This window comes from Rhinolophus sinicus, chromosome 3 (genome assembly GCF_057876585.1).
Source record: "Rhinolophus sinicus isolate RSI-liver-muscle chromosome 3, RSI-T2T, whole genome shotgun sequence".
Lineage (NCBI taxonomy): Eukaryota > Metazoa > Chordata > Mammalia > Chiroptera > Rhinolophidae > Rhinolophus > Rhinolophus sinicus.
Genome location: NC_142503.1, coordinates 75774978 through 75800353, shown reverse-complemented (window position 1 = coordinate 75800353; position 25376 = coordinate 75774978). Strand labels below are relative to the sequence as shown.

At 36.6% G+C, this 25376-nt stretch overlaps 1 long non-coding RNA gene across 2 annotated transcripts in view; it reads left to right on the top strand.

Moving 5' to 3' along the window:
* Positions 1-25376, top strand: part of LOC141570676 (uncharacterized) — a 202951-nt gene that overhangs the window by 67434 nt on the left and 110141 nt on the right. For both annotated transcript variants that reach the window (XR_016020709.1, XR_016020708.1), the window contains exon 4: positions 15272-15534. This is a non-coding gene — a long non-coding RNA (uncharacterized LOC141570676). The remainder of the gene's footprint in view (positions 1-15271; positions 15535-25376) is intronic.

Sequence of the window (25376 nt, the reverse complement as noted above, 5' to 3'; positions counted from 1 at the left end):
GAATGAGTAGACACAGCTGAGCTTGCCCTACCTTTATGGCCTCTGTGCTTCTTCAGTGCTTGAGAGTCAAGAAGTGAGTAAATACATTTATGTACGTGGAGAAGGAAATGATTTTCTGCATGAAAGCAAGAAAATTGGAAAAGACAGAAGTTCATTCATTATACACACGTAAGCAGCCTATAACTTCCTCTTTCTTCATTAATTATTCCAGATATTTACCTAGAGTAGGTTCTTCTTCCTCTGGGTGAGTGGGTAGTCCTACAACCACAGGCTCATAGAGTATGGATAAAATACAAATACATTATAATGATCCTTTCTGTCTTCCCTGAACAAGACCCAGTGGGGTCCATCTAGAGCCACCCACATTGCACAACTCCAGAAGGCATCATTTAGATGGAATTTGATGCGACTGTTTGAGGGCACCTGGGATTGTGCTACCTAGAAGTGCTAGGAGGTCCTTTTGCCAAAGAGCAGATGTAGGGGTTACAGTCCTCCCCCACTTCAGGCAGGAGAGAATGCACATTGACAGAAGAGAGGTGGTGGTGCTTGCCCAAGTAAGCTGAGTCCTTTTTTGTCAAGAGAAGAGCTCGCACTTCCATGAGTGGGAAATAGAGATACAACAGCAGCACAGACCAGGGGCCGGCCCAGTTGCTATAGGTTCTGTTGGACTAATGGTTGTTGGACCCGCCTGTAAATATAATTTTCAAATAGTAGAAAGTGTACAAATATAAATACCTGTCAACAATTTCACTCAACTCATCAATTAGTGAAGGAACCAGGAAGATGGAAGGCTTATTCCAAGAGCATTTGGAGAAACTAGACGTTTATAGGAAATTCAGTAAGAGAATGTTAGAATGAGGTTGCTGAATTAGATTGGAAACTGGTTAAAGGCCTAAAAGGCATTAAACTGTAACATGGGGTTACTTTTTTCCTACCAGATAGAAATCATTTGGATGAAATCCTGCGATATTCCTTGTACAGAATTAATTGGGTGCAATGCTGACTCATCAGGAGGGGCCAGGCATCCTAACCACAGTAGAGCTGATGTAGGGTTGGGTTTTTCGTATTAGTTATTAATTTTATCCCCAAAGCATACACAAAGTATTCTGGATAAGACAGAGATTTCTTAAACCCATCAGCCCCTCTTGCCCCAGAACTCACCTCTGGGGTGATGTGATAAAAGTCAGGCCAAATGACCTACTTGAGTGGCTGGACACTTCATAAAGTGAGAGACAAGGAAAATGATTTTTCTTTGATTATAATGGGAAGGAGGCAGCTGTCCCTCTCCCCTCCTGAAAAGGTCTCCTTGGAAACATGATGGGCTTGAATCCTTACTCAAACCCTCTGATTTATAAATAAAATCTACCCAGGAGCCAGAATGCCCTGTGTATCTTGGCTTGTACTACCAAGAGATGTCTCCAGCTTCTGGGCCTTATTCCTCCTTGAAATGTACATACTTAGGAAGATAACACTCCAGTCTGGGCTGTACCCATTTGGGTTTTTTTTTTTTTTTTTTTGCATCAGGGCAATTAATTAGCTCCTTTATTAAGAGAAACAAATGGTTGCAAATCTAATCCTTATGGTATGTGAAAAATGTTTCTCAGAGAAATGAAAGCAACCTTTCCCCCCCCCCTTTAAGATTTGTCTGTCTTTATATTGTACGAATTCCTGGGTCTCAGGAGGCCAGGGCTTTTGCAGGAGCAAATACTGTAGGCCAGTGGTTCTTAAAATGTGGTCCCTGGACTGGCAGCATCAGCCTCACTGGGAAATTTTTTTTATTTTTATTGGGGTGACAATTGTTAGTAAAATTACTTAGATTTCAGGTGTACAATGCTGTATCACATCATCTATAAATCCCATTGTGTGTTCACCACCCAGAGTCTCCTTCCATCACCATATATTCGATCCCCCTTACCCTCATCTCCCACCCCCCACCCCCCTTACCCTCTGGTAACCACTAAACTATTGTCTGTGTCTATGAGTTTCTGTTTCTGAAATTTTTAATAATGCAAACTTTCAAACGTTAACATTACAACAGACATAACTGAATCAGAGACTCAGGGGTGGGTCCAGCAATCTGTTTAATGAGCTCTCCAGGTGATTCTGATAAAGGCCATCCATTCTGAGACCCACTCTGTGTGCCATGCCCCAGGAGCCAGTCCCAATATTCCTTGATTTCCTACCACTAGCTGCTTGTCCTCTATCACGCACTGTCAGTCCATCATTAATCACTACATCTATCTGCTGCCATGATAGGGGCCACTCTGGCTATAGTGAGTTTGGTAGTAACCCAAAGAGCAAATTTGTATGTAGGAAGCATGTTAGTATGATGAGAAGGTTATGAGATTCCTGTTTGTCAAGAGTTTTAAAAATTAGATGAACAAACACCTCTTTTGGAGGATTTAAATATGAACACCTGAGCAGCAGGGGGTGGCGGGCCCAAATGAATGAATGTTTTCACTTTCCTTAAGGCAAACAGCATTTGGAAGACCAAGTAATAAAATAATTTCCCGATTGAGGAGTAACTTCCCAGCAGGAGCATCTCCATGCAGATGCAGACATTCAGAATATTTTGTTTTATATTTATCACTAGTACACTTAAGAAACAATAATGACAACTTTTACATGCTTCATAAACGTTTATGTGCTTTTAATTGGTTAGGATTCTGGTGTCATCTATCTCTCTTGATACCAGAATTGTATAAGGAGTTCTGTGGTGTCTGCCACTTGCCTTCTGGTACCCACACAAAAGTGACGTCAGAATTCCCTTTATCTATAAACAGTGTATTCTCTTACACAAAAGTGGGTTATCAGATGGAACTCTAGGGGCCTAAGAGAAACTACCCATTTGCTCAGGCAATCTGTCCTTCTGGAAAATTAGTAAATGATATCAGACCATATAAAATTCCATTTCTGAAATTGCCAAATGAGATTCCATTCCAGCTTTATGAAGCTACACAAACAAAACATGTGGGATTGATCACAAACGTTTCCAAAATTCTTGTTCTATTTCCATGAACATAAATCTCATTTGCTTGCCTTTCATGACAAACATCATAACAATTAATCCACAACAAAGAAGAAACACAACAAGGAAGAAACACATAGGAAGGAAAATATAATTACCAACATGGGTGTTTCTGTGTTGCAGCATTGATGTTGAGCCAGGAGCAAATGTACATTTAAAAAAAAAAAAAAAGAGAGAGAAAAAGGGACCTAAGTTCAGACAACACTATGTTACTTAAAATTAAAGAGGGAATAATCTAGGTTAGTATAAATACTGACATATGAGCCATAACTGCTTCAGACATAGAGACTATTTCCTTATTTCTTGAAATACGTGAGTATCACTCACTTTCATAAAGCAGGATTGTTTTTATGGACTGCTGAATTATTCCTCACAGTACTATACTCTGTGTTGCTTCTGAGATTGGTTTGGAAGGAGTAGTCATTACTTTAAAAATTGTCAGTGTGTATCTAGCATCCTGTGGCCATTGTGTTGAAGCTCTCAAAAGACGTTTGAAAACAAATATCAAAATATATGCAAAGTACACAAGTCCCCCCTCCCCCTTCCTCTTGAGGGCTTGCTTTGGGGAGGGAGACAGCAAAAACCGAAACCATTCCTTTAGAGGGCATTTCTCTGTATGATGACTCAAGTAGTTGTCATTTCTCCCATCCACTTTCCAGTTCTGGTATCCATTGTCCTTTGATTTTTGAGACTGTTCGACACACCAAGTCCTGGAGAATCACTTTAGCTCTACAGGTTAAGGGGGCTGTTTGTTTGGCTCCATAGGCCCAAGCAAGAATAAATGCTGGGACATTCTCTACTGAACTCTTGAGTAGAGAGAAGTGGTCTGGCCATATCTCCTTCAAAACAAAGTCAATTAGAAACATCTCTGTGTACCATGACCTTGCTGAGTGGGGTGGTACTTACTGTGGCATGGTGCTTTAAATGCAAACCCATCCACACTATCTCCAAAAGGGAAAGCAAAACAAGGGTTGGCCGTCTTTCCCATTATGTATGTACTTGTAACTGCTGTGGAGTGATAGTCACTGAGTGATATTCTCACTCAGTCCATTCTGGCCTAGATCTGGTCCTAGGGCCCTGGGGTTTTCTGCTGAAGGTCTTCCTTTTTATCCAGGCCTGGAATCATTCCTTGTTGGATGATGCCATTGTAAACTGTGTGTGTGTGTGTGTGTTTCCTCTTTCCATGATTTTGGCTGAGGATTTAGATGTAGTCCTTCGTACTCCTTCGCTTTCTGTACCCGAAAAACAGAACCCGCAATGTTTTTCATTTCATTGGTTTAACAACTAATCATCACAAGGGGGGAAAGAAATGGGATAATAACATGAGCAAACTCCAGGAAGTTACAAGTGTTTAAGAAATCAGTTTCTCGGTTCCTATAAGTCATTTCATACTCCTCTATTTTTCTCGTTTCCCACCTTGGAAACCAATTCCACAATGGCAAAAGTGTGTATCTACAAGTCTTGACACAGCAAAGGAACAAAAGATGTTGGCTACAGAATACATTTTACTAAAAACAAGCTCAGCCCACGCCTGGAGGGGACACAAATTTGGTTATAAAATGAATTTTTTAAAAATTAAGTCTCCATGTAGTAAGGTTTCTTAATTAAAACAGAGACTGGAAAATAGAAAACAAAATCCATTTCTCATTGAAACAGCGCAGAACGTCATCTTGCTTCGTAGCTGAAATAAAGGGCCAAGGTGATGGCGGAGGGTGTCTTTGTAGACCTCAGTACCATCAGAACTAAGGTTTACAAATCCCACATTCTATACTGCCCCAAGAAAATCAGATGCACGTCTTCTTGTCTACTCCACTGTCCTCTGACTTCTGTAATTGTGGGCTCATGCACTGTAACTATCTATACCTCCTCTCCAGCTAGTACAGTCTCGATAGCTTCCACAAATATGTTGCTCTGTGACTGCTTAGCGCTGAGCAATATGTCCCAAGCCTAATATTGTGCCCTTAGGAAGGAAAGTAATAATGCTAACTATAAAATTAACTATAGCACAGTAAACCATCCACACTTTATGGTTCTAAGTTTTTATTCTTGGCAGTAGAAATTTGCTTGGTAGTTAATTTTACATCAGGCTGCAACCCAAGAGTTTGTATCTGACAGCTTTGAACAGAGAAAATGAGTATTTTTAAAAGAGCCTGGCAGCTATTGTAGTTTGGGGCTACAAATGAATGGTGAGTAAAATCTACACTATTCTATAATTTTGTTGCAACCATCCGCTCCTGATATGAAAAGAAAAGTGGGCATTACATCTAGAACACATTTACCATGTACCCTAGTTCTATTGGTAGGATGCCAGCAGGAAGCAACTTCATTTCATTATTTATTTTTACCTTGTTCTTGAGCCTTTTCTGTCTGATCTCCCTTCTCCACCCCAGGAAACCAGCTTGGGTAGATCTCCTAGTTTTCTAGTCATATTGTGGAATTAGAGACAGTATCATTTTCAGACATTAGAAAGTTCAGTCTTGCCTAAAGCCAAGTGTCTGTCTCTTACCCAATAAAAACTTTCCCCTTTTTAGCTTTCTCCTGACCCAGGCTTGGAAACACACAGTAGGCAAGAGGAGCTAATTTCCCTGTTGTTTACACTTTCTGGGTTTTCCACATCTTCAGCCCTATCCTCAGGTTGTTTCTGGTTCTTCTGGGGTGAAGATTAGAAAGAGGACTGAGAGGGAACGAGGTATGTGTGTCTGAACAGATCAAGCTGGTGTTGGTGCTTCTGCACGTCAGCTGCCCAAATGCTTTTCCTCTCATAGGCCACTCTGGCGAGTTCTTAGGAAGCTTCACCACAGGAAAATTTCCATCTTCAGTTCCGTGGTGCGGGTGATTTTTTTTTTTTTTTTTTTTTCTGATGCTTTTAGACTTTAGGGCCAGCCGCTGGTGGTTCACTGCAACCTCTTTCTGGAGAATTTGGTTCCCTGCAGGCAGAGCTCTTGTCTGGCATTGGTGGATGTGTACCTGCTCCAACCCAGGGCTCTTCTCACCCACAGTCAGGGCCAGCTGACAACTTCAGTTGAGAGTCTTAAACCAAGTTCTGTGACCCCTGGTTCGGGGCAAGTAATAAATTTCTCCCAAGATTTCCTTCCCCTGCGCTCTGGTTCAGGGCTGTGCTGGAGCCCTTGGAGCCTCTTGACCTGGCACCATTGTCCTCTCCCCTTTGCTCTCACCCTTTTTCATAGATCGGTGGGAAGAAGGTGGTTGTGGGTGGGTGACAGGTGGCTATGGAGCCAATGTGATGATGAGTTCAGCATAAATGGTCTGACAGCTCAGTTTAGATAGTTGAACTTGTAACACCCAGTGTCTTTAGCTTTGGGACCTAAGCTGAGGCTTCTAGGCAACAGGGAAAGATGTAGTTAAAAATATTTTCCATGTAGAACAACTTCCATTTTTATCTCATTTTTATGGGGGGGAGGGGGAGCCCTACCTACACATTAACCCCAAATTTTCCAAGACATATAAGTAAAAAGGTGATTATTTTAGTCACCAAAGCATACACACAACTTAAATCCTTTAAGTTATAAATTCTAGTCTTAACTAAGAGTTCATTTAAAAATTGTTAATTATTTGACTGAGGCTAGAGAAGTAAATAAATTTATAGCTTGTCTGAAGAGCCATGCCTAGGGAGATCAATAAGAAACTTTAAAAAATCTCTGGAGTAGGGTGAAACATAAGTCAATGGAAATACAATGCAATTTTTTTAAATGGCCCAATTTTCAGAAAAACCCTATATGTCATATACAGGTAGATCCAGATAGCGTTTTCTCCCAAGCAGCATGCTGTGGTTGAAAACAAACAAAAACAAAAAACAACAAAAAACACAAACACTGAACTATGCAATCGCCATGCCTTACCATGCAGTCTAATGTAGTCAGCCATTCATTGTCCATCACCATCATCCTTTTAAAATTCTTGATATAGCACTTACCACTCTGTGTTTCATTCCCCCAGCCCTACCCCAAGGAAGACTACAAATTCCTTAAGAGGAGGTCCATCTTGTCCAATAGAGTTTTGCCAAAGAGCAGAATGGTGATTGGCACATGGAGGTGTTCAGTGAGTATTTGTTAGATGAACAAATGGAGTTAACTCTGTCCGTAATAAGACTTTTGTTGACATATTCATCAAAACTTTATGGAGTGCTTACCACATTCGGTACTGTGCTAAAGGTTCAAAATGAATAAACCACAATCCCTGCACCCAGAGAGAAAAACATTTACACAAATGATGACAATATGTGGAGATATGTGACTTTAGGCAAGTCAGTTTTTCCTCTCTGGGCCTTAGTTTTCTCTGGTATAAAATAAAAATATCAAGCCAGATGATCTTAATAATTTTTCCCATCTTATGTAATATGTATTAAGTGCATGATATGCACACATAAACATTTCTTATTTGGTGTTCATTTGAAATCAGACTTCCACTTCAGGAAATGAGCCAGGAACTGGGAATGGGCTGGTTGTTGGTTTGTAATCAGCATGTAGCCGGGGCCCCAAGACTGTGACATCACCAAGTTGTGGATGTTTCAAGAAAACCAGTCTCTAGTTTGAATTTAGATATAATCCCATCCAGGTGGAAATCAAATGGAAGCAAGCTCCATAATAAGTAAAATACAACGATAAATCCAAATATGTATAGGAAAAGAAATTGGAGTTTTTTGGCCAGCATTTATGTGGTAATTCTTGTTTGTCTTTTATAAGTATACAAGAAATATGTGAGTCTGATCAACATAAAAGTGTAGAACAAAAAGTAAAAGGCCTTCTTCATTACTATTTCCCACTTCTTGTCCTGAGTTGAGGGTTTCCTGTGTGGCCTTCCAGATATTTTTTATTTACATGTATGTACAAGTGAAAATAAGAGTTTTTTGGGGAGTATTAAATTGTATATGCTGTTCTGATATTTTCCTTTTCCCCACAACAAACATATTTTGGGAATCCGCATAGGTAAAGAGATCCATCTCGTTCTTCTTATCTATGGCTTTATATCCATAAAATGGTTTTATAATTAGTCATTTTCCTATTGAGGGGTATTTAGGTAATTTGCCATTGTTCAACTTTTGAAACAATGTTTCAGTGATATTTATACGTGTATATTGTGCACATTTCTGAAGAATGGATATCTTGAAGTGGTCAAAGGGTAGGTACCTTTAAAATTTTGGAAGATACTATTCTATGAGTCTTTAAAACGTGGCACTAATCTACATCCCACTGCTGGATATAACAGTACTCATTTGCTCACACTCCTGCCAATGCTGGATATTTTCAATCTTTTATATTTGGGGTTTAAAATTCAATCCTATTTTTCTGTTAAGTTGTGTTCAATTTGGATTCTCCTGATACTTAGCAAGGTTAAATGTTTTTCCATGTATTTATTGTCTATTTATATAACTCCTGTTATGATTTTCCGTTTTTTATTGCGATCGTTATGTTTTTCTTATTGATTTTTTAGAAGTTCTTACTATTGTATTGGTATTGATCCTTTATATATTACATACATTCCTTCCAATTTGTCACTTATTTTTAACTTTACACATACTACCTGCTAATCAAAAGTGATGTAGAAGGGAAGAGTGGTTCAAATGGTCTTGTTTAGTATGACAACATATTCTGGGTTCATCTTGAATATTTATGTCCCTAGATCTGGAATCAACCATTTCTCTAGAGCAGTTTTAGAAACAATAAAACTGAGTGCTGTTTTATAGCTCCTTCTTACTCTTTGTATTTCTTTTTTTTAAAAATCATTTTATAGTAAAATAAAGCATAGCTAGAGAAAACCACGTAAAACAAATACATAGTTAAGGAATTCCTACAGTCATCCCAGGTCAAGAAACACATCTGCCTCCCATGTGACTAGATCCTGTCATAATCACCTTCCAACAAAAAATAACCATTATACTAACATTACCACGTTGTTGCGTATTAAAACGTTTATCACTAGTGTGCATCTGTAGACACTAGTTTAGTCATATCCACTTTTGAAAACATTAGATATGTCTTTCAAAATTTTTAATCCCCACATCCCCTCTTCAGTCCTTTCTTTTCCTTACCACTTCATCTGTTGAAAGACCTGAGTTCTTTGACCTGTAGAATTTCCCACAGTCTGGATGCTGCTGATTGCACACTCATGGTGCAGTTCAGCCTGTTTCTTGTCTCTGTTTCCTGCAAACTGACAGCCGGATCCAGAGCTTGGTGAGAAATCTGGTTCAATCTCCTTGATAGGACTATAGGTGGTGATGTGCTTGTCACCAGGAAGTATATAATATTTGGTTGTCTTGTTTTTTTGTTTTTTTTTTTCTCTGATGATAATAACAACTGGTGCTTATGCCTATATCCACTAATATGTTGGAGGTTGCCAAATGACAATATTCTATGACTTCTTTTCCATTTATTAGCTGAAATTCTTTAAAGAGATGCTTCCCCTCATCTACTATTTTGTTATCCAGTGATGCATTTCATATAGTAGCGCAAGCCTTAATACTTGATTCTTTCCATTTACTCAGCATTTTTTCAGATAAAGATTTTGCTTCCTATCATCTTCCAAAGGTATCCAATTAATTTTAAAATTATGAACTAATGAATTTAAATATATTTGATGACTTTCAATCTATTGTAATTAGTCTCCCTATTAAAGTCCCAATTTTCCTAATTTTGGCCATTGAGAGGCTCTGCAAACTGGTTTTTGTGTTCTTTGACAAGACTCTAGTCCTAGATCACATCCTTCTTATTTGTTATGGGTATTAGTTTTCTATGGCTGCTACAACAAATGGCCACAAACTTGGTGGCTTAAAACAACACACATTTATTTTCTTACAGTTCTGGAGGTCAGAAATCTAAAATCTGTTTTACTAGACCCAAATCAAAATGTCATCAGGGCCATTCTCCCTCCAGTGGCTCTTTTGGAGAACCTGGTTCTTCCATTTTCCAGCTTTTCGAGGATTTCCTTGTATCCCACAGCTCATGTCCTCTTCCTTTATCTTCAAACCCAGCAGTGTATCTATCATCTTGCTTCAGTTTGCACTTTGCCGCCTTCTGTGTCCAACCTTCCTCTTACAAGGACATTTATAATTATGTTCAGGGCCCTCATGGAAAATCTAGGATAATCTCCTCACTTCAAACATTTTAACCTAATTCCACCTGCGAAGTCCCTATTGCCATATAAGGTAACATTCATAGGTTCCAGGGATTGAGACTAGATATCTTTGGAGGCCATTATTCAACCCACCATAGTATGACAAAATATTTTGGGGTCGTCTTGTATGTTTCTTGCTTAGACCTAGAATCAACCATTTCTCTAAGTACCTCTAATTTCTTTAAGTATTTCAAGATAACAACCTGGGACCATAGAGGCACATTGCTATGAAATTGGTCATTGTTTCTAGGCCTTTTCAGGGGACAGAATTTATTCTGATACTTCCAATTCAAATTGAAATTCAATACTTTAGAGCTTTTACTTGACATCTTCTAGAATACATCTGAATCGCCTGTCTCCAACACTGAATTCTTAAGGACTAAATCTTAAGGTATAACGGAAAATAAAATTAGAACATCTCATATTCCATACACAATAATCTCAGGATGATAATTCTAATGCTACCACTTCCAATATGATAGCTGGAAAGAATGAATTATTCCCTTTAATTCTTATTTAGTCATAATTCTATGAGCAAGTATATACATATTTAATGTTTATCAATAATCTTTATGTGGATGTCTTTCTAGACATTTAGACTATATAAAATTCTTCTGTAGGACAGAGTCATGGAAATAATCTTTCTTGAATTCATTTATGCTGATAACGGCTTGGGTATGATCCCTATACTTATAAAGCAGTTTTACTAGATACAATAACTATGCTTGCACCTTCTTTCCTTGAATAACGTATACTCTTTTTCCTTCTGGTATAGGGCATTGCTGTTGAAAATGTGTATATAATCTACATTTCCCCTTAAAAGTTTTATCTTTTTTTGCCTAGACACTCAAATATTTTTTTCTTTAAAGTATAGTAATTTTATAAAATTACTATACTTTATAAAATATACTATTATAAAATGCTTTCCAGTTCTTGTTGCTGTTTTCAAATGGTCTGGTCTGGCTTCCCAGGGGATACCTGTGCACTATTTCGTTCTTTCATTTTTCAGTCCCATCAGACACCTCATTGCTTCCCTCTGTCTTCTCCCACACAGACACTGACATCATGTAAATCCTAAGGATGTTGTTAGTCTATTGTTACCTGCTTGTATTGGGGGATTTGTGGGGCAATTTTGTCAACTGGTTCTGTTGCAAAAGTTGGTTTGTTCTCCCATCTAGTTTATTGCAGTTTTTACGTGAAGATTCTTTACAAAAGTATTTTACTATATAAACATGAAGTGATAGCCCTGGTGAAATAACAAATTGGATTCTTTTATAAATAATATATTATGTTATTCTTCTCTTTTTAAAATCAAGTGTGATTAAATGGCAAAAATAATGTTAGATACTTTATTCCCCAACTCAATAGCCAGAACGAACCAATGCATAAACGTTTCTTTTATTAAGTCTGATCGGTCATAAAATTCTGTAGGATGTCAAATTAATTTTATGTATTCCAATACTTACTTCCCTATATCACTTATTATTTTACCTTTATCCACCCTCAGAACTTCAAGACAACAGTACAAATACAAAAACATAATTTTATCATTTACACCTTGAAGTAATGATACAGTAGTCATATTTAGTTATGTTTAATTTTTTCATATATCTACTATTCGATATCACTTGCTATGTAATATCAGAGCTGTATTATAAAAATAAAATTAAAGATAATTTCGTAAGAGCGTTGCCTTGTTAATTTATAAACAATTTTTTTTTTATGAGAGATGAAATTTAAAGACTGTCTTATGAGTGAACACACTAAATGACTAATGTATAGTCCAACTTGTGGAAAATCCAGTGCATACTATTCCATTTGCCACAAAATTGACATAAACAGTGGATGCTTAGCCACTCTGAGGGGTCTCAAGTCAATTGCTAAGGTTTAAAAAACATAGGAAAATCAAGGTGTGGAATTTTGCCAAGTTGTGGAATTTTAGTCTGTTTTCTGATTTCTTGGAAGGTGTTGGGTATTACTTTCTAAAATAATGTGATATAAATAAGCAAACCCATTATTTCTGTTCTTTGTGTGGATTGTTTAGCCCTATAGTTCATTATTTCCTGAGTCTTGAGAAAACGTATGTATTTTAAGAACAGTGAAATGATGGTGGTAGATATTGGCCATTGTCCCAAGTGTGTGATAGAAATTGATAGTTTTGTTTGTTTGTTTGTTTTTAGAAGATTTGTTCCTCTAAAATTACATGTTCTGTTTTTACATGTACTAATCCACAGACTAATTAACAGAGTTGAAGTTTGGAAGGTGATAAGAAAGATAAGATTGTATAAATATTCAGATATGAAACTTTCTCAGTGTTTGCTAGACTCCTCTTAGAAATGCCATTCCTCAAGACTGTATCAGGCCAGCTGCTTCCAGCTATCTCGCAGGAAATCCGCTGATTCTGGCCCTTTTACCCACTGACCGTTCCTGATGTGCATGGTGAATGGCTTTCGCTCCCAGCCCTGCTGTCTTTCTGGGTTAGCTCAGTGATAACTCCAGCTGCTGGGAAGATGGTTCTGTCAACAGAACATTATGTTCAGCATGGCTCGATGTGTATGGCTCCCTTTCTTCCCCTCAGGACAGTGAATTCACAGTGCACACTCCTTGCCTTAGCTTTCTGCTACCTGCTAAAGTGGCCCAGCATGTGTTCTGTGTGAGGAACTAAGTGTGTGTGTGTGTGTGTGTGTGTGTACTTGTCTACATATCTGTATATAGGCATTTATGTACATCTACATAAATGTGTGTGTGCGTGTGTGTGTGTGTGTGTGTGTGTGTGTGTGTGTATATATATATATATATATATATATATATATGCAAAATACCCATGTAGTTTCCCATCATGTAGGGAAAATCGCACTGCAATTCACTGCTAATTTCATCTGCATGGCCTCTGTTTATTTCAGGCACAATTGTTTATCATCATTAATCTTTTGGTACAGTAAGCAACAGGCTAGCTGAATCAGCTAGGGTCCCAAAAGGAAATACATGACGTTTACAAATTAGGATATTCGATGAGGGATTAATTACAAATTTGTGAGTGATGTATAGGGGACTCACAAAGATAGTGTAGGAACCCAGAGCTCGTAATAGTGAAGCTGCTGCTGTCCTTAGGCTGGAAGTGACAAGGGGAGGGGAGGTTACAGAAAGCCAGAAGGATGAAATAGGGCACATTGCCTTGAGAGACCAATGCCTCTTTTTTGAGGGGCACAGCTAGGCTGAGGTGACTTTCCAAGGAGGGAATTAGGGGAATAATACCCTGACCATATTCTTTTCCTTTTTTACTTTATTTTCTGCTTGAGCAACTCTGTTGGCTGACCTCAACCAGCACTCAAAATGCATGAGAGTCTGCCGGGTAAGAGCAGGGTGGAAAGAGAAAAAAATGGATCTGCATTAAGCAAATAGAAAATATCTAGTACACTAGCTAATTGTCTCATTAGAATAGCACTGTCTCAGGCTAAGCATGTATTCTGATGTTTTATGATACATCTTGCGGCTTATAAACATGTCATGTTGACTTAATATCTCGTTCCCAATACTAAAATAGAAAACACTCTTCTTATATATATGCTGCTAACTTGATAAGGATGAATTTATATTTTTATCTCTATCTTCTTCCCCCTTTAAATATTACTCATTAAAAAATAAAAGTGTTTGGAAATAAAAGGCAAATTGAAAAACACAGTTATTAGTTTATGTGAATTAGCTATAAAATTCTTTGTAACCACCTATTTATTTCTATGCTTGTTTATTTGCATAGGCAGCTATGTCATGAGCTTTATTCTAGATTCGAAATGATAATACTAAGCCCCCAACTCCTCTTTGCTGGCCCTAATGATGACATCAACAAGATCTTTCATCTATACCATGATAGTTAAATATATGTGTCAGTCAAGACAGGTTGAGTTATACAGAGGTAACAGATCCCTCAAATCTCAGTGGCTTAAATCAAGAATGCACCCAATGAATGCAGACTGGTGCAGCCGTTTTGGAAGGCAGTGTGGAGGTTCCTCAAAAAATTACGAATAGCATTACCATATGACCCAGCAATCCCTCTCCTGGGTATCTACCCAAAAAATCTGAAAACATTTATACATAAAGACATGTGTGCTCCAATGTTCGTTGCAGCTTTGTTTACGGTGGCCAAGATATGGAAACAACCAAAATGTCCTTCGATAGATGAATGGATAAAGAAATTGTGGTATATATACACAATGGAATACTATTCGGCGGTAAGAAAAGATGATATAGGAACATTTGTGACAACTTGGGTGGATCTTGAGAGTGTAATGCTGAGCGAAATAAGTCAGAAAAAGCAGAGAACCATGTGATTTCACTGATATGTGGTATATAAACCAAAAACAACAAAAGAACAAGACAAACAAATGAGAAACAGAAACTCATAGACACAGACAATAGTTTAGTGGTTGCCAGAGGGTAAGGGGGATGGGGGGTGGGAGATGAGGGTAAGGGGGATCAAATATATGATGATGGAAAGAGAACTGACTCTGGGTGGTGAAGAACACATAAGGGATTTATAGATGATGTAATACAGAATTGTACACCTGAAATCTATGTAATTTTACTAACAATTGTCACCCCAATAAATTAAAACAAAAACAAAAACGAAAAACAAAAAGAATGCACCCAATGAGGTCCAGTAGTGGGTCTCTGCCTTTCACAATCATTCAGGGACCTGTGATGGAGAATGAGCCACCACCTCATGATGCTGCCATTTTATAAGGTGTTTATATGCTAAAAACAGCAGGTGGAGAGCTCTGGAGAGTCTTATGCCAGTAATTCAATATTCCTGCTTGCCTGAAAGAGGCACCTAGCACTTCCGCTCATAACATTGACCAGAACTGGTTATTAGGCCCTGCCTGGTCACCAGGGTGCCTGGAAGGGCAGTGTTCTATATCCAGGAGGGAGACCTGCATATTAGCACTGATAATGTCTACCGCAGTATGAAATTCGTTTGGTCCTAAATTGAATGAGATCAAGGCATCTTTTGAATTAGTTACTCCTCTTTTGTACATTTTTTGTTGATACTCAGCCATGATCTGTCTCTAATTTTAACCCTTGAATACCTGATACCAGTATTTTTTTCTTTCCCAGGTCAGCTGTGGCGGAGTTTTGCTCACAGAGGAATCCTCGTTTTGCATTTTGGATCTGTGTTAAGCTGATCGCATACTTCACTTAAAGATCAATGGAGAAGCAGAGTACAAAACACAAAGACTACTTTCTTCTAAATGCATAAGTGAGGTTTGAATTGAAATGACTGAAGTACAGTTATCTAGTAACTATGAGAGATGTCATCCAGAAGATGAGAAAGGAATGAAGAAGCAAGCTGTTGCCTTTCTTCATGGAGGACACTGAAGGTATGCATGTGTCCATCCAACACAAACACTCCTAAGCTATTTCCAAGTGACAGAAATTGGGTTGGTATTGCTTTCAGTTTCTGTGAGTGCTCTTTATGCTTACCAGTGGGAAGAAAAAAGAAATCCCTTGGGGAACTTTGGCATAATTGTCTTTGCTATAGTTTATATATTGATTGGGAGAGTTGGTTACTAGAGAATGATTTTCCAAGTTCCTTTCCTCATTTTTATCATTGCCTATGCTGTGAATATATAAATATGTAGAAGCAGACAAATGAATAAGTATAGATTGTTTATTATGTGGAAGTCAATATTGAATTGAATTTTTATCGTACTGAACACATGCTAGGAAAGAGTCAAAAATTTTAGTTCAAAAAGTGAAAACCCTCCTCTTCACTCTGCTGAGCAAGGATAACAATTCCTCAGAGGCCTTTTGCTGATAAGACATTTCCAAAGTATTAATAAGGAGCAGGCTTGTCCAAATAGGTTCTTTGATTTTTAGATTTATTGGAAACATAACAAACAATCTTGATATGAATAAGGTTCTGTTGCTTCCTCAACAGAATTCTTAGATTGCTGACTTGGCAAAGCACAATCATTTTCATTCCTTTCAGATCATTGTTTATACAACTCAGCACTAGCTTTCCAACGTTTCTTGCCTAATGGCTCTTAAAATCAACAGTTTGAGCCCTTTGGGGAGATAGATTGTGTCAGCGTTGGGTGTTAAGGAGTAAATCTTTGATGACCATTCCATTTGCCTCTATATTTGTAGTGCATGAACAGAGGGAATGTAATGGTCAGAACTAGGATGGAAATCAGAGATTGTATCTATGGGGGTTCTAGATATGTACTTGGCAGAAAATACGGTACGATAGCAAAGAAATCAACTTAGAAGAAACGCTCTTTAAGCTTGCTTGCATTTTCATTTTACTTTGAAATATATGATTATTTCAAAAGCAATATATTCTTGTTATTTAAAAAAATTAAATGCTATGCAAATATTTACAATTAGGTGAAATTCCTCTATGATCTCACCACCCTCCAGAGGAATTGTAACTAACAATTTGTGAATATTCTTCCAGAGTTTGTTTCTTAATTTTTATGGGATGCTCTCCTCATCCCCTTTCTCTTTTGGCTTCCTTCCCTTTTCCTTCTCTTCTTCCTCTCCCCTCTATGCATCTTTCTTCTCCCCTTCCTTTTCCTCTTCTTATTCCTCTTCCCAATGGCCTTCCTTCTAATTCTCTCACTCCTCTTCCTTCTGTTTCTGTACTGTAGATTAGTGCATGTGATATTGAGGGATCTAAGATTGTGAACTTTTTAAAATTTTAGTAGATTGCCAATAAATATTTTGCCAATCAATATGCTGATTGCTTTGCCAAATAAAATTGTATTAAGCCACACCTCTCCAGACACTCATCAATATTGACTAGTATGAATCATTATTAATCCTGTTTTAAGTTAAATTTATTTAATTGTTAGGTTTAGCTTCTTTTTGTAAGTTTATTGGCCCGTGGTATTTCTTCTATGAGTTGCCTGTTCATGTACATTTTTCCCCTATTGGGTTATTTGTCTTTTTAAATACTGATTTTAATTTATAATGAATATATATTAATATGTATTGGGGATATTAGATTTTTGTCTTTTCTGTGTATTGTCTGTTTTTCTCCAATAGCTTCTGTTTTCTTAATTTTGTTATGCTATATTTTGCCTTGCAAAGCTTTCAAATGTTTATGTGAACCTATCTATCCATAATTTATTTTATTATATCTAGGTTTCATAATATGCTTAGAAATGCCTCATGCATTCTAAGTCTGTAACAAATATTTACCTTTGTTTATTTTAGTTTCTTTGTGAATTTACTTTCTGGCTTTGTATATAACTTTTTCATCTTTCTGGAATTTATTTTGTAACAAGATATAAAGCATGGATTCAATTTATTTTCCAAATTGCTATCCTTTTCCAAATGGCTGGCTCATTGTACAACCTACTTCTGTCAATAGTTCATTTTCCCCTCCACTGATTTGAAATACCATCGTTATCAAATACTACATTTCAGTATAGTTGGGTCAATTTAGTTGCATTAATTCTGGCTGTCTATTTCTGTGCTGATCCTGGGATGTTTTTATTACTGTAGCTTTAATATATTTGAATATTTAAGAGGCCTTCCACTTTCCTTTGCTTAAATTATGGACCTAATTTTAAAAGTACAGTGAGGATATTGATTTTTATAACATTGAATTTATAGAGTCACTTGAGGAAAAACATACCTCTAAACTATTGAGTCTTTCTATCCAAAAATAAAATGAAACTAGTTTTTAAAGCCTTCTTTTATGTCCCTTAGTCAAGTTTTATACTCTTTTTCTTATAGGAGCTCTGTACTTCTGATTAACTTTTCCTGGGGTGTTTTGTATTTTTTGTGTCAATTATAAATATATGTTTTTTCCACTATGTTTCATAATGAAATAGGAAGATGCTGATTTTTGTATATTAATTATGGATCCAGCTAAATGCTGAATACTGTTTTTTCTAGTACTTTTTCAGTTGCTTACATTTGTCTCTCTGGAAAACCAATCATATTTCTGTAAACAGTAATGACATTACCTTCCGTTTTTTTTCTTTTTTTTTTTTGATACTTCTAAAATTACTATGGTGCTGTGTTTTTATTCTTCCAGAGCAAAGTAAAGCGTTGGTAATATTAGGCATCTTCTCACCCTGCTTCTTACTTTAATACTTATGCTTCTAGTGTTTCAACATTAAGCATGATGCTGGCCATTGTGTTCTATATGCTATTATGGCAATTAAATAACTATAAATTTGTATTTTATTGAAATTTTAAAACATCAAGAATTAAGGATTTTAAAACCAATTTTTATAACAAATAAATTTTAGCAAATGCATTTTTGCTGTCTATTTAAATGACTACATGGTGAATATTATTAATAGAATTCTTAATTTTCATCCATCCCTGTCTTCTAGGGATGACAAAAACCGGTGAAATATATATTGATGTGTATAAACTTTTTAAATATATATATTTATATATAAATGTATATTATATATAAATACATGAAATATATTATATATAAAAATCTCTATATATAATATATATAAGTATATATATTTAAAGCTGCTTTTATGGGATTATGGTGGCAATGATATGCAAATTTTATAAATAATCTGGGAAGCATTTCTCTGTTTTATCATGTGCTCCAGTATAGTTTAAATAACATGAGAATTTTATTGCTTGGGGATTTGGAACAATTAATTTGTGAAAGTGTTAGGGTTTGATGGCATTTAAGGAAGTAGTTCTATAAGATTAAAATAATCATAGACTATATTAAATAATCTGTCAACTTCTTCATAGGCCCATGGTATGATTTTTGTAATACATTTTTAATTTGGACTTGAGTTGTCCATTTTATTCCTGGTTTAAAGATTTATTAGCTTAACATTGTACAAATATTTATTTATAATTCCCTTAATTTATGGCATATTTGTGTTTTTCCCTCATTCTCATTCTTAATTTGGTGCATACTGAATTATTTTAAAGTATGTAAGTATCAAGTTATTTATTATATTATTTAGGAGTTACCTCCGGGGTTATTGATTCTAGTGCATTTTATTTTCTAATTCATTAATCTTGAGCCAGAGGATGGACTCCAACTTGGCTCTATATTACAGGGTTAAAAACCCCAGGGGAGGCATTCCCTGACCTAGATACAGTTCGGGGTTTGCTCCTGACTTAAGGTGGGGAAGAGGCTCTGCCTTGAACCTTAGTAGAATTGGGATACTAGGGGAGTTTATCGTTACTTCATGTGAACAAACCCCACTCTTCATCACTGATAATCCAGGTAGAAGGCCTAGTGGTGGATAGGCTCATTGTCTGTGACCTGACCTTCTTGATTCCTGATAATTGGGGATAGGGTCACAAATGGGGACACTTGATCTGCTATTTGTTAAAGTGTAGATGGGATCTCCATCATGTTTACACGGGCATTGTTTAAATTGTTTCCTTAAAACCTAGGTGAAAGGTAAAATTGTGTGTGTGTGTGTGTGTGTGTGTGTGTGTGTGTGTGTGGTAGTGATGCATGAGCTAGGCCATCAAGCAGCAAATAACTTTACTTCAGGTATGTTGTTTCTAAACACTTTCCAGATCTGATGAATTATCTGCCTTGAGACACGTCTCACTCTGGAAGTTTGTGTGTGGGTAAGGGGTTGGGGTCGTATATGGGAAAAGAGACTGCCTTCTAAATTCATTGGTTTTAAAGATTATAATGATGTATTATCCTATTTAGGTTCACACAAAATGAACATGCCATAGTGCATGGTAACTTCTTCAAACTTGCTTCTTTGTTTTTCCTTGGACATGAAAATATGACTCAAGTGGATTTTCTTTTTCTTTCTCCGTGGTTCAACTTGACCATTGGTGTTTTCCTTTTCTACCTAAGGGATGCTATCTTTCCTCATTAAAACAAACACATCAACAACAAACAAAAACACTCTGCTCAAGATTATGAAGATGGATTTCAGTTCTACGTATTCTATGGTTGGATCCAAGTTTCATTGTACATGGAAGAATAGATATAATTGTATAGACGTGTAGTATAGACAGTGATAATACTAGTTCCCTAGTATCATTATTGATGAGATTTTGGTATCTAACTCAGTTTCATTTTATTTATTTTAATAAATTTCAAGGAGGGTCCTTATGCATATGTGCTCTCTTGGTGCCATCTTCTTGTAAGTCCTTGTTTGTATCTCTTGTTCTTAACTAGACACCTGAGTGTTATGGTTTCAAAAGCTTTCATTTATAAGTCACTAGAGTATGTGTTGATGAAAATATGCTAATATCAACAAAAAGAACGAATCACTAGGTGACACTGATGCCTGCACATATCCATGTTACTCATATTTTTTAATGACTTGAGGATGACGTTCAAAACCTTTTGGTACATAGCATCCCAAATACTGAACTGATTTTAAATATTTTCAAAACATATTGAGGTTAAAATATTTGGGTTGTATTAGTCTTCTGTTGCTGTGTAACAGGCAGATTTAGTGGCTCATAACCACACCTGTGTAATAGCTTACCAGACTACTGTAGGTTAGAGGTCTGGCCAGGCATGCCTAGGTTCTCTGCTCAGATTATCACAATGCTGAAATCAAGGTGTTGGCTTGAATGAATTCTTTCTCATCTGGAGATGCTGAAAAAAATATATATATATTTTTAAAACATTCTTGTTGGGAGAATTCAGTTGCTTGCAGTTGTTGGACTGAGGTCGCCTTTTCCTTGTTGGCTCTTAGCTGGGGACTGCTCTTAGGTCCTTCAGGCTACCTACATTCCATGCCAGGTAAATCCTTTCATTTTCAAAGCTGGGGTGGTAGGCTGAATAATGCTCTCTTCCCTGCGAAAGCGCTCCATGCCCCAATCCTCAAAACCTGTGAATATGTTACCTTACATGACAAAACGGACTTTGCAGATGTGAGTAAATTAAGGGTCTTGAGATGGGAGATTTTTCTGGATTGTCTGGATGGGCCTGATGTAATCACAAGAGTCCTAGTAAGGGAGAAGACAGAAGCAGAGACTGAAGTGACACAACCAGGAGCCAATGAATGCTGCTGCCTCTAGAAGCTGGAAGAGCAAGTACAAATTCTCCATTGGAGCCTCCAGAAGGAACTGGCCCTGCTGACACTTTTAAGCCCATAAGGCTCATTTTAGGTTTCTAACCCCCAGAACTGTAAGGGGATATATTTGCATTGCTTTAAACCACTAAATTTGTCATTATTTATTAAAACAGTGTTAAGAAATGAATACAGCCAGCAATGGGGACTTTCTACCTCATTGAATCTCACACTTTGAAACTCTCTAACTTCCTCTTCTGAGACCAATGGGAGAAAACTCTGCTTTTAAAGTGTTCATATGATTAAGTCCAGTTCACCCGTATAATCTCCCTAATTTAAGGTCAACCAATTTAGGACCTTAATTACATCTTCAGAATCCCTTTACAGTAGTACTTAGATTATTATTTGATTAAATAACTAGGAGAAGACATGTGTGCTCCAGGTGCCAGGAATCCTGAGGGGCTATCTTAGAGTTCTACCTACCACAGAGATTAAAAGCATTAAAAATGTTTTGGAAGTTATTTAAATATTTAAAATAATATTGACTTGAAATTTACTTGGTCTTATGGATATTAGAAATTCATCAATGGCTTTTTAGGTTTTTAGACGTATTTAGAAGTTCACTGGATTTCTGAATTTACACAGCAAAAGATTTCACATATCAATTTATACAACAGTCAAATTGATAGTATCCTCTTCTCTTAAACACTTTCTTTTCCTGCTTTCTTGAAGTTTTCTGCTTGATCCCAAGGCTACTGCTTTGCAACGCATGGCTATGCAAGGAAAGGTTTCCATGGCTCCACTGTAGTTTAGTCAAAGGACACATGCAGTAAATGTACTTTGGAGATTATCTCTGGAGTTTTTCTTGACTACCGTTTCCCCCAGGGCAGAGTCAGGATTCCTTGATGTTTTTCTGCTCTAGTCAGTACATGAGGTTCTCAGAGTTCCTTCAACCTGTAATCTCCCACTTCCTTGATTTATTTAAGTTTCTAGTCAAGTACATAGTGTATGGTTGATGATTATTGAATGAATGAGTGAATAAATAAATAGTTTCTGGCTATTCCTTTTGTGGTTATTGAAGAGTGTGTTTTGGTCTTTGCACGGTCATGTTTAACTCTTAGTTGTCTCAAACAAGTAGAATACCACAGCTCTTTGCCTCCCTCTATTGCTTATCTAACCTCAACTATCTTTTTTTCTAATTATCATAAAGATTAAATTTCTTCTTTTGTGTTTTTAAATAAACATTGCTCCATTTTTTTATTTATGTATTATTTCGTATATTTTTCCTATTCAAATGGACTTTTTAAAAATAATTACTTTTATTTTTCAGTTATAGTTCACATACAATATTATATTAGTTTCAGGTGTACAACATAGTGATTAGACATTTATATAACTTGCAAAGTGATTACCCTGATAAATCTAGTACCCATCTGACACCATACATAGGGATTACAATATTATGGACTACATTCCCTATGCTGTACTTTACATTCCCATGACTATTTTGTAACTGCCAATTTGTACTTCTTAATCCCTTCCCCCTTTTTATCCATCCCCCCAAACCCGCCTGCAATCTGGAAACCATCAAAATGTTCTCTGTCTGAGTTCTTGTTTTGTTTATTTAGTTTTTTAGATTCTACATATAAGTGAAATAATAAGGTATTTCTTTGTCTAACTTATTTTGCTTAGCATAATACCCTCTAGGTCCATCATGTTGTTGCAGGTGGCAAGAATTGTTTTTTTTTATGGCCGTAATATCCCAGTGCACATATGTACCACTTCTTTGTCCTTTCATCTATTGATGGACACTTAGGTTGCTTCCATATCTTCGCTATTGTAAATAATGCTGCAAAGAACATATGCATACATATGTCTTTTCTAATTAGTGTTCTGGGTTTCTTCAAATACAGATGAGTACCCAGAGTGGAATTACTGGGTCCTTCTTTGTCTCTTGTTAGAACTTTTGTTTTCCGGTCTATTTTGTCAGGTATAAGTATTGTTACCCCAGCTTTTTCTTTCATTTCCACTTTTATGAAATATATTTTTCCATCCTTTTATTTTTAATCCATGTGTGTCTTTTGATCTCAAGTGAGTGTCTGGTACGCAGCATATGTAAGGATGTTGTTTTCTTATCCATTCATCCACCCTATAGTTTTTGATTGAAGCCTTTAATCCATTTGCATTTGAAGTAATTGTTGATAAATAGTTATTGCCATTTTACTATTCATATTTTTCATCTTTTTTTCCCTTCTTTTTCTTAAGTCCTTTTAACAGTTCTTGTAATACTGGTTTGGTGGTGATGAACTCCTTTAGCTTTTTTTGTCTGGGAAGCTCTTTATCTGTTCTTCGATTCTAAATGAGAGACTTGCTGCGTACAGTAAACTTGGTTGTAGGTCCTTGCTTTTCATCACTTTGACTATTTCGTACAAATTCCTTGTGGCCTGCAAAGTTTCAGTTAATAAATCAGCTGATAGTCGTATGGGAGCCCCCTTGTCGGTAACTAACTGCTTTTCTCTTGCTGTTTTTAAGATCCTTTTTCTTGTCTTTAAACTTTGGCATTTTAATTATGATGTGTCTTGGTGTTGGCCTCTTTTAGTGTGCTTATTTGGGACTCTGAACTCCCTGCAAGCAGGCAACCACAGTGTTTATCTACTCTGCCATCTTTACTGGACCCCTCAAATGCACTTCTGTGAGTGGCAGAGTGTCCAATGAGAGGAAAAATACCTTCATTAGATGTTTCATCGTAGTTTGTAAACAATGTTTATCTGATGAACTAGGATATTATTAGGAAAAAGAAACCTTGTGTCCTATGATAGTTAAAACTGAATTACATTTAAGAGATTCAATGTTTTTATAAACATCTTAATATTCACTGTATAGTGTTTCAATTTTTAATTTTCCTTCTGGACAAATGGAGAAGCACAGGTTATTAGGTTGGTGCAAAATTAATTGCAGTTTAAAAGGTTAAAAATAATTGCAAAAACCACAATTACTTTTGCACCAACCTAATAAAAGAAAACATCACACTCATACAACTCAACAAAAAAGAAACATTCCAATTAAAAAATGGACCTGCACAGATACTTCTACCAAGAAGACATACAAATGGTCGACAGATGTATGAAAAAATGCTCACCTTCTCTAGCTATTAGGGAAATGCAAATCAAAACTGCAATGAGATATCACCTCACACCTGTTAGAATAGCTATTGTCAATAAGGCAAGTATGAGTATTATCAACAAGACAAGTAATAACAAGTGTTGGACAGGCTGTGGAGAAAAAGAACCCTCACACACTGCTGGTAGAAAGGTGAATTGGTATAACCACTATGGAAAGAATATGGAGGTTCCTTAAAAAATTAAGAATAGAATTACCAAATGACCCAGAAATCCCTCTTCTGAGTATCTACCCCAAAAATATGAAAACATTTATCTGTAAAGATATATGCACATGTACCCCTGTGTTCATTGTAGCATTATTTACGGTGGCCAAGACATGGAAACAACTGAAGGGTCCTTTGATCGATGATTGGGTAAAGATGTGGTACATATATACAGCGGAGTATTAGTCAGTCATAAGAAAAGATGAAATACTGCCATTTGTGACAACACGGATGGATCTTGAGATTATCATGCTAAGTGAAATAAATCAGACAGAAAAAGTCAAAAACCATATGACTTCACTCATATGTGGGATATAAAACTGAAAGCAACAAATGAACAAGACAAAGAAAAGTTCTCAGACACAGACAGCTCTTTAGCGGAGGATAAGGGAGAAGGGAATGCTGAAAGAGGGAAAAGGGGGTCAAATGTGATGGAAGGAGCTTTGATTTTGGGTGGTGAGCACATAATGTAGTATATAGATGATGTTATAGAAACCTATATAATTTTACTAACCAATGTCACCCCAATAAACTAATACAAAATTTTTTAAAAAGAATGACATCATAAGGTTTTCTGAATGTGCCAAATACTTTCCCTATAATCTTTTAGAAGATCATAAAGAAAATTACACAAATAAAGGTGACATTGCTTTATGAGCCTTGCCTAGGGTCTGAAAATGTAATAATTAGGAATAGAAATACCTGAAATGGAAGAATATAGAAGGATATTTACTTGAATTGCATGCCTTTTGCCATGCCACAGGAGATACTGCTTTGATGGGGTATTTAAGAACATTTTCATTTATATAAAACCTAATTTTGCTAATCTGTGAAAAGA